The sequence below is a fragment of the Bubalus bubalis genome, chromosome X (genome assembly GCF_019923935.1).
Source record: "Bubalus bubalis isolate 160015118507 breed Murrah chromosome X, NDDB_SH_1, whole genome shotgun sequence".
Lineage (NCBI taxonomy): Eukaryota > Metazoa > Chordata > Mammalia > Artiodactyla > Bovidae > Bubalus > Bubalus bubalis.
Window position 1 is genome coordinate 25268582 of NC_059181.1, and position 17212 is coordinate 25285793.

At 37.3% G+C, this 17212-nt stretch overlaps 2 long non-coding RNA genes across 2 annotated transcripts in view; one reads left to right on the top strand and one right to left on the bottom strand.

The window, feature by feature from the left end:
• LOC123331877 overlaps positions 1 to 17212 on the top strand; it is a 77084-nt gene that overhangs the window by 28961 nt on the left and 30911 nt on the right. The window contains exon 2 of the long non-coding RNA XR_006548679.2: positions 1564 to 1656. This is a non-coding gene — a long non-coding RNA (uncharacterized LOC123331877). The remainder of the gene's footprint in view (positions 1 to 1563; positions 1657 to 17212) is intronic.
• LOC123465407 lies at positions 12484 to 13802 on the bottom strand. Its single transcript, XR_006640640.1, has 2 exons — positions 13714 to 13802; positions 12484 to 13002 (listed from the first exon to the last, which is right to left on the bottom strand). It is a non-coding gene; the product is annotated as an uncharacterized LOC123465407 (long non-coding RNA).

A 17212-nucleotide genomic window follows, 5' to 3' on the forward strand; every position in this document is an offset into this window, starting at 1 on the left:
CTACATTTTACTAAGTGCTTGTTCTGTGACAGACACTTCTGAACAGTCCGGATGTGCACTACTTCATTAACTGTTATTTTTTGTTTGCAATTTATTGTCCTTCCACTTTTACTGAGATGTATTTGACATACAGTACTGGCGAAGTTCAAGTTGTACAGCATAACGATTTGTAACCACAGAAGGCCAGTTCGAAACTCTCCCTACCCTGTTTCAAACAAGATACTGAGTGGTTTTCAGGAAAAATAGAACAAAACTTTAAGTCATGAAGCCAACCAAGGCAGGTACAGAGGAGATAATTGTGACCTCAAATAACACAAAAATCCCTTTCAGAAAGAAAAGGTCCACTGTCCAAGAAGATCATATGCTGAAGCCCCCTCCCCCTCTTATTTTACCATAAATGGCCAGGTTCCAAAGCCTTCCAATTGAAACTTACACTCCAGCACTTCCAAATATTATATTTATCCTCCCCTACTCATACAAGCCTGATAGAGATCCCCCATCAGAGAAACTCATTACAGCCCTGCCCTCCTATCTCCTTGGTGGTGGACCTTGCAACAAAGCTTTTTCTGTTCTCAAAAGCAGGCACCATCGTATTGACTTCTGTGCACATTGGGCAGAAAGCTCTTTGCTCAGTAACACATATGTCATGAAATGAATATCACAATAAGCTTACTGAACATCCATTATCTCAGATAGATACAGAAACATTTTTCCTTGTGATGAAAATTCTTAGGATTTCTTCTATTAACTTTCATATATAACATACATCCTCCACATTTATATAAACCATCCTCCAAATATAAAAAGTTGGACACGACTGAGCAACTGAGCATGCATAAAATGTTGATTTCATGTAATTAGGTGAATTTCTTTTGACAGTGGGATGAAAATAAGATTAGAAGGGTCATGAAACTCTGCCTAAAATATTGAGACTACTTCATGAAACATAACCAAGTCTTTAATTGTATATATTGGCTTCAGCCTTAGTTGTATATTTATTTGTTGATTTTCCATCTTCTTCACAAATATCTAAGCCTTCAAAAAAGAAAAAAATCCCTGCTCTCCAAAATTTCTCCATTAATTTGAACACAAACTAGCACGTGGTAAATGTAAACTACCTGGTGAATGAATGACTTAATGATGAGATAGCATATTTGCTCTTATTTCCTTAATATTTTTCTTCAGAAGTGTCTTCTCTCCCTTTATTTATGTAGTTTGAAAACAATTTTTACTGAAATATAGTTGATGTACCTTAATTTGTATTTTAATTTGCATCAGATGTAACATTTAATACTTTTCCCCCTATCTCTATCACAGATATTTGTAGGCTATGAAAGTTCTTTAAATTTCAGACTCATTTCCTGAATCCTAATATAGCACATATTTTTCATCTTAAGAAATTGTGAAATACATGTAGTAAAGGCACAAAGTAGAAGCCTGTAGCAGGAAGTGGAGAAGTGTTTCATGAAGGTCAAGTCTAGGTTCTCTGGGAAACTATCAATAGATTATGAGGAGACCACGAGGAAAGCTCCTTGAAGATGGACCTCCTGTCTTTGCTTCCAGACACCCATTGGTTGGCTCCACTGGACACACCATGTAATTGCAGCAGAAGCAGCCCATGTCCATCTGACACTCGACAGCTATAGTGAGAGAAGGGTGAGTCTTACTCTGTGACCTCTGGGCTCTTCCAGTCTGTGTACTTGCCATGATTTTCCTGTTACCAAATAGCTTAGAGGTTGGGAGACTCTCCCAGGCACTGAGTTGTAAGGCAGGAGAGAAGATCTCCCAGGCTGCCAGCCCTGATAACACAGGTGTTAAGAATTAACTTCCAGTGCCTTGAAAGCCTACCTTGTGGGGAGAGAGGGGGTGACACTTGTCAAATGTCAGTAATTAGGGAAAGCCATTGCTGCAATGTTTGTGACGGCCATCTGGACTGTCTCTGACCTTTCTCTTCAAGATAAGAGTCAGCAGAAGCACAGCCACTAGGTGCTTTAAAAACGTATTTTCACCATACCTTGTTGACCACACACCTACACTATTATTAGGCTGTTAAAAAAAATGATAAGGAGTGCAAAATGTTTTCCTACCTTGCCTAGCAGGAACAGAATTGTAAATAGAAATGCCTGGTGGGTTTCAAGGTGACATGCCGTTTTCCATCATCTCTTTCCTGATGCACTATTTGTGCTTAGGTAGTTGCCAAAGCAATGTAATTAAAGCATTAAGGTGTCCTTTCATTACTTCACCTTTTAGGATGCAATTTATCTAGCAGGTTGTGTTTTTTTTTTTTTTTCTTTCCCTAAGCCAGTCATTTGAAGCTCAGATCTTTGCAACTCTCAGAACAGATGGCACAGCCATATTAGCAGTGACACTATATATACACACCAAGTGAACTAGTGCTATTATCCGGTTAAGTGGCTGTCAGCATTTCCATTACAAACCCCAGCTTTCAAGGGTCTATAATTCAGATACTTTAAATAACATCTGGCTGAAACTTGGTGCACAGAAATGATGAGTGTTGAGTAAAAATTAGTATAATTTTGTGAATGCCTGAATACTTCTGAAAGACTCAGCTAGATCAATAGAATCTTTTTTTAAGCAATGACTTCCACTTATCAGTATATTTGGAGATTTTCAGCACATGACATTAATTTATCCAGTCATTCATTCAGCAAATATTTATTTCCTGTTTCCCATGTGCCAGGCCCTTTTCTAAGTGGTGGAGATCCTCTGGAGAATAAGCGGACAGAGTTCCCTCTCCCTATAGGGCTTTTGTATTCATCAAGAAATTGAACATCAGCAAATAAAATAGACATACAAATAAATCTCAAGCCAGTATGTACAGCTAAGGATTAGAATATGTTTCATAAAGTATTATCAGTATTTTAAATAGTATACCTTGATCCTTCTAATCTTCTTTTCATTCCACTGTCAAAAAGGAGCAACATTTTCTTTGATATTTATATTGTCTCAGTCAATCATAGTTAACAAGAATAAATGCAAAGCACATCCTAAAAGAATTTTAGAACCCATGGTAGAACAAACTTTTTCTCATGTGACATCACAGATTTTCAATGGAGCAAAAGATATTAAAAAAACATAGAAACTGAGCTTTTCAAATAAATCATGTTAGTTTTAAGATAACTACTATGTAACAGCTGGAGGAGGAAAGGGTACCCAGGTTTTGTAGGGCTTCAGGGTTACACAATTTTGGGAGTCCCCTTTTATGAAAATGAATCTCCAGTAACAAATACAAACTTTATTATAAAAATTATTTACAATGAGAAAGGGAATACAAAGTGACAAATTGAAGAAAGCACCCACATAGGCCAACATCAAAAAACCTAGGGCCTATAGAGAAATCCTTGTACGTGACAGTCTCCAAAGCATTATGACCTTTACAACCTTCACAGTAAGTTGGTCTCAGAGTAGAAGAATCCCCTAAGCCAATATGGTGATTTGACACCAATCTTACTACCAAAGAATCTCAAAGCAGCTGCAGGTTTGAGAGAAAATAGAAGACATGCTGAATACCAACTGAATTATAATAAGTGAGAAGCAAATATTTAAGTAACACAAAAGAAACCAGAAGAAATTTCACTATTAAACTTCTGCCTGGTGCCCCAATTTTTTTTTTCCTTTAAAACCACATAACATTGTCTGAAAACATCTATTTTCAAGGCCAGAGTACTGCTTTCTCTCTATGTGATAAATTAGTTTCATGTAGCAGAAATTGTCAATTCCAGCAATTGTGACTGCTGAACACCTAAGAGAGGAATAATATGGCCATGTTTCATCTTGGTGAAAAAGAGCATTATAATAAGATGAAGGTCACCTGCAAACATCCAGTGAATGATCATGGGTGGTCCTCAAATTTTACTTGTTAAGGAAAAAGGATATAGACAAAAGAGAGTAGGATTGTTAGACAGTTTTGAGTCAAACCCAAATTTTCACACATATTAGGTAAGAATCCTGAGGTAAATTAATTTGTCAGTCTCAGCTGTGATAACAATATCTCCATTGTAAGCATATTTCCAAGCTTAAATGAGAGTCCCTTGGACTATAAGGAAACCAAACCAGTCAATCCTACAGGAAATCAACCCTGAATATTCATTGGAAAGACTGATGCTGAAGCTAAAGCTCCAATACTTTGGCCAGTTGATGCAAACAGCTGACTCATTGGAAAAGGCCCTGATGCTGGGAAAGACTGAGAGAAGGAGGAGAAGTGGGCAACAGAGGATGAGATGGTTGGATGGCATCACTGACACAATGGACATGAGTTTGAGCAAACTCCAGAAGATAGTGAAGAACAGGGAAGCCTGGCATGCTGCAGTCCATGAGTTGGACATGACTTAATGACTGAACAACAACAAATGACATGCCTTTGCTGAGAGAACCAAGCACAGAGGAGATAGTCACTAGCTTCACCTCCATCTGCACTTATAAGTAGTATTGACTGATGAACATGTGTAGTAAACCAACATATGCTGTTTATAACCCAGACATTTTTTCTGGTAACTCATAAATGGGGTTTATTGGAGGGTAACTGCTTTACAATGCTGTGTTAGAGCTGATTATTTCCCTTCACAATCTTCTTTCTGGTAGTGTCATCATCAGGTGATGTCTGCTATCACACTCTCTCTCAGGACTGAATGATAACGTCTTTTATTTTAAGAGCTTCCAGGAACTTACTCTGTTCTCCTCTTCTAGAAAAATAAAAGTGGCCATTTCTGTGCATTACAGGATTCTTTGTTTATCAGGCATAATATTTCTATAGGTAAAATGATCACAGTTCCTTTGTTCAAAGATATCCCATTAGCCAGCCAATTACATGGGTGATCTGTTAGTCTCCTTTACAGCCCAAATGCTCCCTGCTCTCCTATTCATATGAACCTTTAAGAACACCATATGTTCAAATTGCTTCACTCTGTACTTAGTCCCTTTCCTCCCATTATCCCCATCTGTGTAACTGCATGCTTTAGGGAATGGATACTTGACTTTTCGTTGGTTTTAAATCCAAGTTACTGCCCGGTTTATTTACATGTGCTTTCTTTAATTGCTTTCTTCAGGTATTTAACTTGTTTCGTGTTTACTTGACTAAAAATCTTGGTTAAAGCAGTCTGTTCTGAGAAAATGTGGAAAGTTTCCAAGTTGCCCATCTTATTCCTACTTTGAACTTCTAAGGACAAGACCATTTAATTCTCAATATGGTTGATGAAACACATCCTGTCTTTATTCCTGCATGTTGCAGAATAGTTCTGAATCTACATTTCCTACAATTATCTCATCTACTTTTTATTCATGCCACTTAGCCTAGGTGAAGAGAAGACCTCAAGTCTTTAATTAATTAAATGTCATTTACAATGACATCATTTAAAGTCAAGTAACACCTATATGACTGTTGGTGGGGTGTTACCAAATGATGCCACCATTGTTATCATTTGAAAAGTTATAATAAAACTGGAGACTATCTGATTGACTTGATGTTTTCATTAATATCAGCACTGTTTCAGTATTTGCTTTAAGATTGATTCTGTAGCTTTAAATGGAAACAACCACATCATATTTCTGTACCCCTGCTGAACTGGATAGTACACAGTAAGGATAGAATTATTTAGATGGTTATATTTCTTTGGATCAAAATTGTATTTTTCCTGAAGGGTTTTCTGAAATCTGGCAGAACTCTTTGCCATTGTTCTGCAATAGAGGCAATTTAATAGAAGGCTTTGTCCCCTGTCCCTGCTTTATGAAGGGAGTAAGTGATCTCATGAACGATATTGGATTATCCTTCTACAGCATGTAATAATACTACATAGCTTTCGGGGCCAAACTTCCATTTAGAGGCAAAGGTTTTGTTATGTATTTCAGGTACCATATTTCTAAGAGCAGAATATAGTGGACTTCAGAAAGGCATTCTAAAAATCCAACACAGACTTCAAACTAATTTATGGGTCTCCTTATCTGTGGACAGATGTGAGTTTCATACAAGAAGTATTGTTTTACCCATGCTTCTGAAATTGGAGCTCCATAGACACAACACAGAGATCTGCCAAGTGACCACAAAGCCCAAAACTAAGTATAATGCCTCTACTGTGAATGTTGATGCTACATGAAATCTTGGCAGTGGGGGGGTGGGGGGGAGAGAAAATCAAATCATTTAATTGTGAATAATTTATTTTTAAATTAACATCTATGACTGACACAGCAGTGTAAAGCAACTTTACTCCAAAAAATAAAATAAAAATGAAAAACCCTATGGATCTATTACTGAAGAGAATATAAAGTCTTTATTACTATACATGAGACTTCAAAACTATTCCCATCTGGTGGTGGGTTCCTATGTGTAATGTTCTGTTGTTGCAGATGGAGCACGGCCATTCTCTGCTGTCCCTAGTGTCACCTTGACAGAAATGCTTACTAAAGTATATAACCTTACCTAATGTGTGGATTGAGAAGGCAATGGCACCCCACTCCAGTACTCTTGCCTGGAAAATCCCATGGACAGAGGAGCCTGGTAGGCTGCAGTCCATGGGGTCGCTAAGAGTCAGACATGACTGTGGTGTTGGAGAAGACTCTTGAGAGTCCCTTGGACTGCAAGGAGATCCAACCAGTCCATTCTAAAGGAGATCAGTCCTGGGTGTTCATTGGAAGGACTGATGTTAAAGCTGAAACTCCAATATTTTGGCCACCTGATGCGAAGAGTTGACTCACTGGAAAAGACTCTGATGCTGGGAGGGATTGGGGGTAGGAGGAGAAGGGGACGACAGAGGATGAGATGGCTGGATGGCATCACCGACTCGATGGACATGAGTTTGAGTAAACTCCGGGAGTTGGTGATGGATAGGGAGGCCTGGCGTGCTGCGATTCATGGGGTTGCAAAGAGTCGGACACGATTGAGCGACTAAACTGAACCGAACAGACATTATGCCAGAAAAGGCAATGGCACCCTACTCCAGTACTCTTGCCTGGAAAACCCAATGGACGGAGGAGCCTGGTAGGCTGCAGTCCATGGGGTCGCGGAGAGTCGGACATGACTGAGCAACTTCACTTTCACTTTTCACTTTCATGCATTGGAGAAGGAAATGGCAACCCACTCCAGTGTTCTTGCCTGGAAAATCCCAGGGATGGGGGAGCCTGGTGGGCTGCTGTTTATGGGGTCGCACAGAGTTGGACATGACTGAAGCGACTTAGCAGCAGCAGCAACAGACATTATGCTGACTTCCATATCAAATTTACACCACCAATGTTTGCCATTGAAGGCCAGTGATTGTGACACAGGCATATTAAGGGAAAATAACATTTATTCAGGCATATTTGGGGCTTCCCTGGTGGCTCAGATGGTAAAGAATCTGCCTGCAATGTGGGAGACCTGAGTTCGATCCCTGGGTTGGGAAAAGCCCCTGGAGGAGTGAATGGCAACTGACTCCAGTATTCTTGCCTGGAGAATCCCATGGAGAGAGGAGCCTGACAGGCTACAGTCCATGGGGTCACAAACAGTCGGACACGACTGACAGACTAAGCACACACAGCACAGGTTCCCTCTATGGGCTTCCCAGGTGGCACAGTTGTCCAGATGCTAAAACCATGAGCAAATGCAAGAAATTAACTCCTTGATGATCATGAGCACATAGCCCTCACCAGGCCTTTAAAAATGCTTTTCTAAGACTTTGGGGAGTTGGAAGTTGGGGGTTGGGGTGTGCATAAGCCACTCGTCTCCTTGCATGGCTTTGCCATAAGCATTTCTCTGCTCCAAAGTCCAATGTTTTGGTATTATTTGGCCTCCTTTTGCTTTGGGCACACCAACTTGTGTCAGCTAGCAATTACATAACAATTTACATTCATTACAACCTCAGTCAATGGAAATTAATGATAATTTGACTATGCTGTACTGAACTCAGCCAGTCTTCTACAGTACTTACCCAGAGAGTAAAATTACCATGCAAAATTTCAGAATGACAAACTCATGTGAGGGAAGAAATGCCATTGACATTTCACTGCCAAAATGTCAAATAAGAAGCACATGCTAATTACACGATTAATTTGGTTCAATTATTATTTAGCAGTAACTTCAAATGTTTCATCTCATGTGTGTAAGCTACAGATGTTAGACTGCATTCCTAGAGGTGGTTATTTGTATTAAACTTTTCTCTAATTCACAGCTCCATCTTCTAATTTGTCTAAAATACAGAAATCACATATATCAAAATACTTGATATCTAAATCCAGACACAAGAGATTTGTACTCATCTGTATCCAGTATTACTATTTTTATAGGCTCTTAGACTGACCATGAAATTGTAGCTTCCCATTGTCTGGGTGACCCTTACGTATAATTCTGATTAATAAGAGAAAACTAGACAGAAACAAGCAAAAAGGAATGTATTTGATAGGTGTTTTTGTCATCAGTCCACTCACACTATTTTCATTCTCTCTCCTCTTTCTCTTCTTTCCCTCAATCCACTTTAAAAGGAAAATAACTTTAAAGATACACACTACTAAAAAATAATGAATAACTGAATAAAATGATCAATAATTAAGGCACTTATGGAAAAAAATAAGCTTTATCTTCTCTGGATTAGCAGGTCAAAATATAATTGCAAGATTTCTATAGGGGGAGCTGCTGCACTACTAAACACTGAAGACCCAGCCTCTGGTTAGATAACTGTAATTTAAAGCCTACTTTACATAAACAGAAAAGAAACACTAAGGACTTATTAACATGTAATTGCAGAACACTTTTTTTTTCTTTCTTCACAATGTCACAGATGTCAACTGAATGTGTGTAAGGAAGTTGATACTACAGTCTGTTGGTAAAACACAGTATTTTTTTGTTTTGTATTTGGAAGAACATAGACCAGGTGACAAGGCAATGTATTAAATGTGGGCTGTATAATATACAAAAAGGTAACTTTACAAATGAATAAAATAATACAACTTCAGAAAAGTGCGGGACAAAGAAGTGACCCCTTCCAGCCCCTAATTCTTTTGCACTAATAGCAAGGGGAAATGTCGTAATATAATACAAATTTTAATATGATTATGTCAGAACTTAGTGACTGATACTTGGAAATGTGGTTCTGTAACAAAGGACCGAATCAACATGGATGACAGACAGGAAATAATTAAGATGAGATTTGTGAACTCTTTTTTCATATGTCAAGAAAGCACCAAGCTATAACTTGCTAAATTTAATTAAATTCTAATGGAAACCTCAGTGTTTTTATATTTTTGACTCTTAGCTAAGGGTTATGAATACTAATTATTTTCAGTTATTGTTTTCAAGAGTATCTAACAATTTAGGTTAAAGTATAAATCAGCTATTGGTAAAGAAATATTTAAAACGGGCACTAGGAGAAGGGGACGACAGAGGATGAGATGGCTGGATGGCATCACTGACTCGATGGACATGAGTCTGAGTGAACTCCGGGAGTTGGTGATGGACAGGGAGGCCTGGCGTGCTGCGATTCATGAGGTCGCTAAGAGTCGGACACGACTGAGTGACTGATCTGATCTGATCTGAAAATGTTATTGATGAGCAGAAATAATGTGATGATTTGAGGTGAAGTTCCTAAGGTTATAGAAAATATTAGTCAATAAAGACATTAAAATCTAGCAAAGTTGTGTTTTAGCAATAGAATTATAGCTTTTGTAAAATTAAGCATGTAAATGAAAAATATGGTATCTTAATGGTGAAATTTATGGAACTTGCTTTGTTATTTGCTTTCCCAATTTACCCAAAGAATTGTAAATTTCTTCCTAGATTTCTTATTTGAATTCAGGAAAAGTATTTAATTTTATGACTATGTTTTTAGATAATAGAGCTAGTTATATTACAAAAGTTTAAATATTTATAATGCTTTATACCTGGTTGATTTACACAGAAGTTGAACAGACCATTTACAATATTTCTCTGAAGCTTTATTTTCCCTTTTATAGTCACTAAATTCAATGCCTGAATCAAGCTCATAAATTACATAAATTATTAGTTAGTACAGTTACTATAGTTCTTTCCACATGCTCAGATCTTAATCATAACGTTTATAAGGTATAAGCTGACAAAGTGAAGCAGTTATGAGTTTTTTATTTGTAACCTCAACCAGTTTTTAGTAATTAATTATTCTGAAATGTACTAATAGAGAACAATAAATTTGCACATTTTTAGCAATGGTGCAGCATAATTCTTAACAATCTGAAATGATGTATACACAAAGTTTGTGACAAAAAGACTGTCATAGAAATGAAAAAAAATTTTTATATTTTTCACAGGCTCAGAGTTTTACTGATACCAAAAAAATCTGACTGATATTATTTCTCTGAAACTGGGATGTATGAAAAGAACTAGTGAAAGTTTGTAGGATAAAATGATTATTTTCATCTACAAGGCTGTTTTATACTTTCTTTCATCTTAGGAATTTCAAAGTCTTTAGCATGTGAACTGACTGACTGAATAAATCATGTATGTATTCAATGTGATTTGAAACAAAAGAAGAAAGTGAAATCTGGGGATAATCAATTAGTTTGAAAAGTAATATTGTTAATTAATTTAACAAACATTCACTGAGCTATATCCCTGGCACTGTAACAATCCTTTGAAATGAATCATCCAATGAGATACGTGCTTGTCCTCCAGGGGATAAGTCCTAATACATATGAAAGCTAAATATCTGGATAGGGAGAAAAGACAGAGATAAATGTCATGGAATTGTATTTAAACAGATAGGTAACTCTGAAATCCTGGCAGAGAGACAAGGAAAAGGAAAGAAAGGAGTTCAGAGGGAACTTCTCAAAGGTAGTGTAGACTGAGATATGGTATGTAAGCACAAATATAAATTAATTTCCCATTATTCCAATGAGACACACATGCACATGCATAATTCATATGCAACTATTTCAGCCAATTTAAATATAAAACCTGAGGGTGATATAGAGGGAAAAGGTCAAATCTCTCTTTATAATCTCTGATTAATTCAGCTACATATATTTAAATCTCATAATATAAATATTAAGTTGGCCAAAATGTTTGTTCAGCCAGTGAACTTTTTGGCCAACTCAATAGGATTTTAAAATATTTCTTTATTCTACTCACATTTAATGAAATACTTTTCTTAAGACGCTTCAAAGCCCACTCCAACATCAATGTCCTCCCATTACCTTGGTCCCTTTTCTGCACCCCCTAACACAGTGTTCTAGAACGCTTACTACTTCAATCTAAGTTATTTGAGAGACAGTGCCTTTTTGTTTGTGTATTTTGTATTCTTAATGGAAATGTTAAGTCATGAGTGTCTGTTTGCCTATCATAGAGAATTAAAAAATTAACTATCCTTTTGATGTAATTTGTGATATCCACAAAATTACTCCTTCTGATAATTCTTGGATAATCTTGAAATGGCTTGTTTTCAGTGCTATCTGACAATTAAAATAGTGATGTATGAGATAACTGCTTTCTATTTTTTTTCTGGGGGTGGGAAGCACTGCTAAATTAGTATTTCTGAGATTTAAGTACTTCGGACACGACTGAGCAACTGAACTGACTGACTGAACTGAAAAGTACTCATGGTGTTAAAGTCTAGGGTAATATTAATTTCAGCTTTCTGGAAATTTTATTTGCTAGTATGCAGTGTGAATTTATAGGGGGAAATGTAATACGTGACATTTCTCTTTTAAAAAGTATATAACTTTTTAAAAATTTTATTTTATTTTCATGGAGCATTTTATGAGAGTGAGGCTCTGTAGCACATGTTACAAAAAAGAAAGCTGTACTTTATTACTTGTGATACAAATTAGGGACTCCAAAGATTGTAAAGTATAAAGTATGTGGTGACAGGACATAAAACTGGAAAGGTCCTGGGGGATCTTGCTATGAATGTGAAATGCTGTGGAGCTGGTTATTTAGGTACAAGAGGCAGTGGGGGTGGGGCTGGGAAGAGGTAGATGGTAACTCTAGAAACCACTGCATGTGGTCATATTCAAACAAATATTTAGGAGTTATACAGGATTGGGTTGGACAATCCACTAGAAACATGTGTCTAAATCTATCAGGTTTGAATCCACTGTCAACATTCTACCCTGAAACGATTTGTGTATTTTCGCACTTGTCAGCAGAATGCCTTACTTTTTAAATAGTCACACAATGCAATTGCCATTCTGTAATTGCAGATGAAGCCATTAGCTACACAGTGGCGTTCTGTGTTATTTTTGTTGTTGTTAAGTATATATACATTCTAATATAGATGACTGGCTTTTAAAAAACTGCATTTCCTTGAATTTTGGAAGGACTAACATGGACTTCAAAGGAGTTCTCCCAGCTACATTTGCTTAAGAAGATGAAGTCAATGTTCTGTCCATGAATGCAGAGTTGCAGTATGGAATAGTGCTTGAATGGGAAGAAAGAGGAATTAGGAGACTGGCTTTTCATCTGCTCAAGTTCTGAGAATGTATAAACTATTAGCAGGACCTTATCCTTTCCCTTTTACTCATGTTTTTTTCTCACATACTCTAATTTCTTCTCCTATTCATTTTTCAAATCCAAAGGAGCAGTGAGTTGGAAATAAGGCATCACATCTAACTACTCCAGAACTCAAAGGGATTTATTCATTAGATTACTACCTGACAGTCTACAATTTTGTGCCATTACAGGTACACCTTGGAGATATTGTGAGTTCGGTTCAAGACCATCACAATGAAGCCAATATCACTATAAAAGAAATTACACAATTTTTTGGTTTCCCAGTACATATAAAACAATGTTCACACTATACTGCAGTCTACAAGTGTGCAATGGTATGTCTAAAACCACATGTATATACTTTATTAAAAATGTTTCACTCCTAAAAAATGCTAACCACCATCTGAGCCTTCATCAAGTCATAATCTTTATGCTGGTGGAGAGTTTGAAACATTGTGTGAATTACCAAAATATGGCACAGAAACATGAAGTAAGAAAACAATGCCAAAAAAAGGGTGCTGATACACTGGCTCAGTGCAGGGCTGCCACAGAGTTTTAATCTGTAAAAACAAAAACAAAAACAAAGCACAAAAAGAGCAATAAAGAGAACTGCAATAATATGATGTGTGCCTATAATTCTATTCTTGGTTATAGAATCACTCTCAAAATTGCCCTTTTAAAGGTCAAGTTGACAAAACCTAACGGACACTTCTATGACCTCAATATTAAAGCAGTATTAAGTTGATCACATCTATTGGCTTTTGTGACAATGCCCCATAGTGCTTTTTTTTGAACCCATCTGTCCACTCCATCTCAATTTCTTTGGTTGGTTCCATCTTCTATGAACAATCCTCAAAATCTTTCTAAGTCCTAGTAGATAGATTTACAGTGTCAGGGAAAAAGTTTTCCTCTACTCTTCTAGGTTCTTTTGACTGGCCTAAGAATTAAATTGACATGAGATAGATTAACAGGAGAAAAATCACACAAAAGTTTACTAATATGTATACATAGGAGGGAGCTTCCCAGGTGGGTCAATGATAAAGAATCTACCTGCCAATGCAGGAGATGCAAGAGATGTGGGTTCAATCCCTGGGTTGGGAAGATCCTCTGGAGAAGGAAATGGCAACCCACTTCAGTATTCTTGCCTGGGAAATCCCATGGACAAGGGAGCCTGGCGGGCTAGAGTCCACAGGGTTGCAAAGAGTTGGACTGAAGTGACTGAGCATACATGCACATACATGGGAGAGACCAAGGTAAACTGAGTAACTTACCAAGATGGCGGAAGCCTTCACCTTACCATCTTCAGCTAAAGACAAAAGAGGATATGAGTGGCAAAGCAGGTAGTGGTTTGGGACCTGAAAGGGCAGGAAGGCAATTTGAAGACCAAAAGGCAAATGTTTGCTGGGCCCATCAGAGACAATGGGACACAGAGAGGAATTTTAACAGACAGATTTTTCAAAGAAATTATATTTTAAAATTTGACTGCAGCGATCTTAGTTGTGACATGCGAACTCTCAGTTGCACCAAGTGAGATACAGTTCCCAGCTCAGGGGTCAAAGCCCCCTGCATTGGGAAGATGGAGTCTTAGCTACTGGACTACCAGGAAAGTCCCTAACAGACTTTTCCAGGTACTTTTCTGTCTACACGCCTGCTTACACTGTATTACATTATATTGCATTGCATATACCTACTATACCATAGCTATCTATGCCAATAACTCCCTTCCTGGAACAGGTCCTCTATCTACATCCTTTAAGCTGTTAGAGCAAAGGTCAAAGATCCTTTCTGAGTCTTTGATTGTTTTCAGCTTGAAATAATTCCCAAGCCAGCAACACATTTGGGGGTGGCAAATGTTTTCTTTTACAACCCCAAAATAAATACCCTGGAAGCATAGTCATCTAAAGCAATTGAAGAGGGATAAGATGGATGTTAACTGAGTTTCAGAAAAATAACATTTGAAAAGGCTGCCTGCCCTATTAAGCCCTAAATGGACATATCATTTTCAGCAATTACAAAAGTAGCCAGAATATTAAAACTGCTCTTCAAATATAAAGTATAAGATCTAGAAAATGCACCACTTTTATGTCATTTATATTTCATTTTTAACTTAAACCTCAATCAGTCTTCCTTTCGTTAATAGCCATCCATTTCCCCCTCTCTACATTACAGTTCTCATTTAAAATATAATCTCTTTTTTATAATGGATAGGTTTTCTACGAGTAAAATAATTTCAATTGAAGACTCAAGGAGGGAAGGTTGAAGTTAAATGCTTCAAATAATTCCATATTAAGTATCTAAGAACAGGAAATTGAGGGTGCTAACATGGCAGAGCAGAGGAAAAAAATATCAAAGAATTTTTTCTAAAAAAATTTACTGACTCCCTGATGATTTCTGCAGTAAGTTGTAACTATTCCTGGGACTCTACACTATCAAAAAAATCAACTTGAAAATGAGCCATTTTATCTTTTGCATCATCATAGGAGAATCATTCCTAAAAAGTTAACCAAATAACTGCCTTAAATTATCTTCTTCAACAATGGATATGTACACATTGCTGTATTTAAAATGGATAACCAAGAAGGACCTACTGTATAGCACATGGAACTCAGCTCAATGCTAGGAGGCAGCCTTGATAGGAGGGGAGTTTGGGGGAGGATGGATACATGTATATGTATGGCTGAGTCCCTTTACTGTTCACCTGAAACAATCGCAAGATTATTAATCAGCTACATGCTGATACAAAAAAAAAAAAAAAAGTTTAGGAAAAAATTACCAAAAAAAAAATTGAACACAAATGGTGACCCAGATGATAAAGAATCTGCCTACAATGTGGGAAACCCAAGTTCAATCTTTGTGTCAGGAAGATCACCTGGACAGGGGAATGGCTACGCACTCCAATATTCTTGGCTATAGAACTCTATGGACAGAGGTGCCAGGCCGGCTGCAGCCCAAGGGATTGCAAACAGTCAGACACAATTGAGCAATTGGCATACACACACAAAAGTGGCAGAAGGCCCGTCCTTTCTCTTTACTGATCAGGCACTCATATGCACATATATTTCTCACTTCTCACTGGCTTACTTTCTGTACTGCTTACATTGCTAAAAGCACTTGGGCTTTTTTCTATATAATGTCTGATTTCATGCTGAGAGAGCCCCTATTGGTATCTAGTGAAACAAAGAATGGAATGTATATGGTATCATGATCCCTTAAAATCATAGTCTCTTAGAGGCTTATTTCTCCTGGAAAGCACACAGGAGGGTCATTTACTTGTCTTCTTTTTTGTTTTTGAAAAACAAAAATAAAAAACTCCGCAAATTGAGCCATCTTTTGATAGACTTTGGATAGACTAGGTAACTTACATTTGGGAATGCAGTAGTACCTTTTAAAATCATATTTTTGACCTGTTGGTCACACATGACTTGTTGATTTTTAATCATGTATCTAGTCAGTTATATTCTCTTATTTAATTCAAAAAATATATATGCTGTGATTTTTGAGGTGTTGTATGAGGGTTTTGTGCTACAATTGATAAGTGGTATTCTTTCATTTCTAAACTACAAATTCTTACTTCATTTTACCGGTGTTATCACATTTACTGAAAGTGTTAGTTGCTCAGACATGTCCAACTCTTTGCGACCACATGGTCTGTAGTGCACCAGGCTCCTCTGTCTGTGAGATTCTCCAGGCAAGAATACTGGAATGGGTCACCATTCCCTTCTCCAGGGGATTGAACACAGGTCTCCTGCATTGCAGGCAAATTCTTTACCATCTGAGCCAACAGGGAAGCCCCACCCTACCTAGGCCCCACTTAAAGTTTTAGGTTAAAGCAGTTTTTGTGGGTATCTGTATCTTTTTTTTTTAATTTCTAAATGAAAGTATTAATAAGTGCTTCCACTATTTTATCATTAAGAACAATGTTGGCTAGTTAGATTTTCCCAGATATTCTTTGTGGTAGAAAATATCCCTAATTCTATTTCTTTTTCTGTGGCACAAAGGAAAAGTATATATTCAACCTTCCTTTTGGTGGTAATGGGGTCCTATTATGGAGTTTTGGCCACTGGGATATGGAAAAAAGTCAAACATGCAACTTCCAGGAACAAGTAGTCATAACTTCCAGTCATAAACCACCATGGTATATCAGCCACAGTGCTTCCCTCTGTCTATAAGACTGGAAGCAGAGGACACCAGGATGTTAGAGTCACAAAATAGAAGGAGCACCACACCTTGTGTCACTGTGTTTCAGACGAGGTTCATCATTAAGCAGTCTCTGAGACTAAGATGAATATGTAGAAGATTGGTTAGACTAATCCATTAAAAAAAATTTATTGCAGTATAGTTGATTTAAAACATTGTGTTAGTTTGTGGTGTACAACAAAGTGATTCAAAAAGAATTTTTAAATATGGAAAGGGAGAAAACTAAAAATGGTCCTATGATTTTATACACACACACACACACACACACACACACACACCTTGGAGTGTATACGGTATATGCATATGATATATGCCTTGGAGCAGCAACCCACATATTAGCATGGGGCTATTGGCACCCACATCTTTGCTTCTATATACCAATCTCCAGGAGAAGAAACCAAAGCTTTCGAAGATGTATGAGTCTAGTGTTGGGGTAGAAAAAATACAGTATGTACCTGAATACCCTCTTATATCAGGAAAAAAGGAAGTACTCAAAGAAAGATGGGGATATGTCAAAAAGGCACCTACTGACCAAGTCTGAGATTGGGGTAAATACTAATCATAGCGGATTGC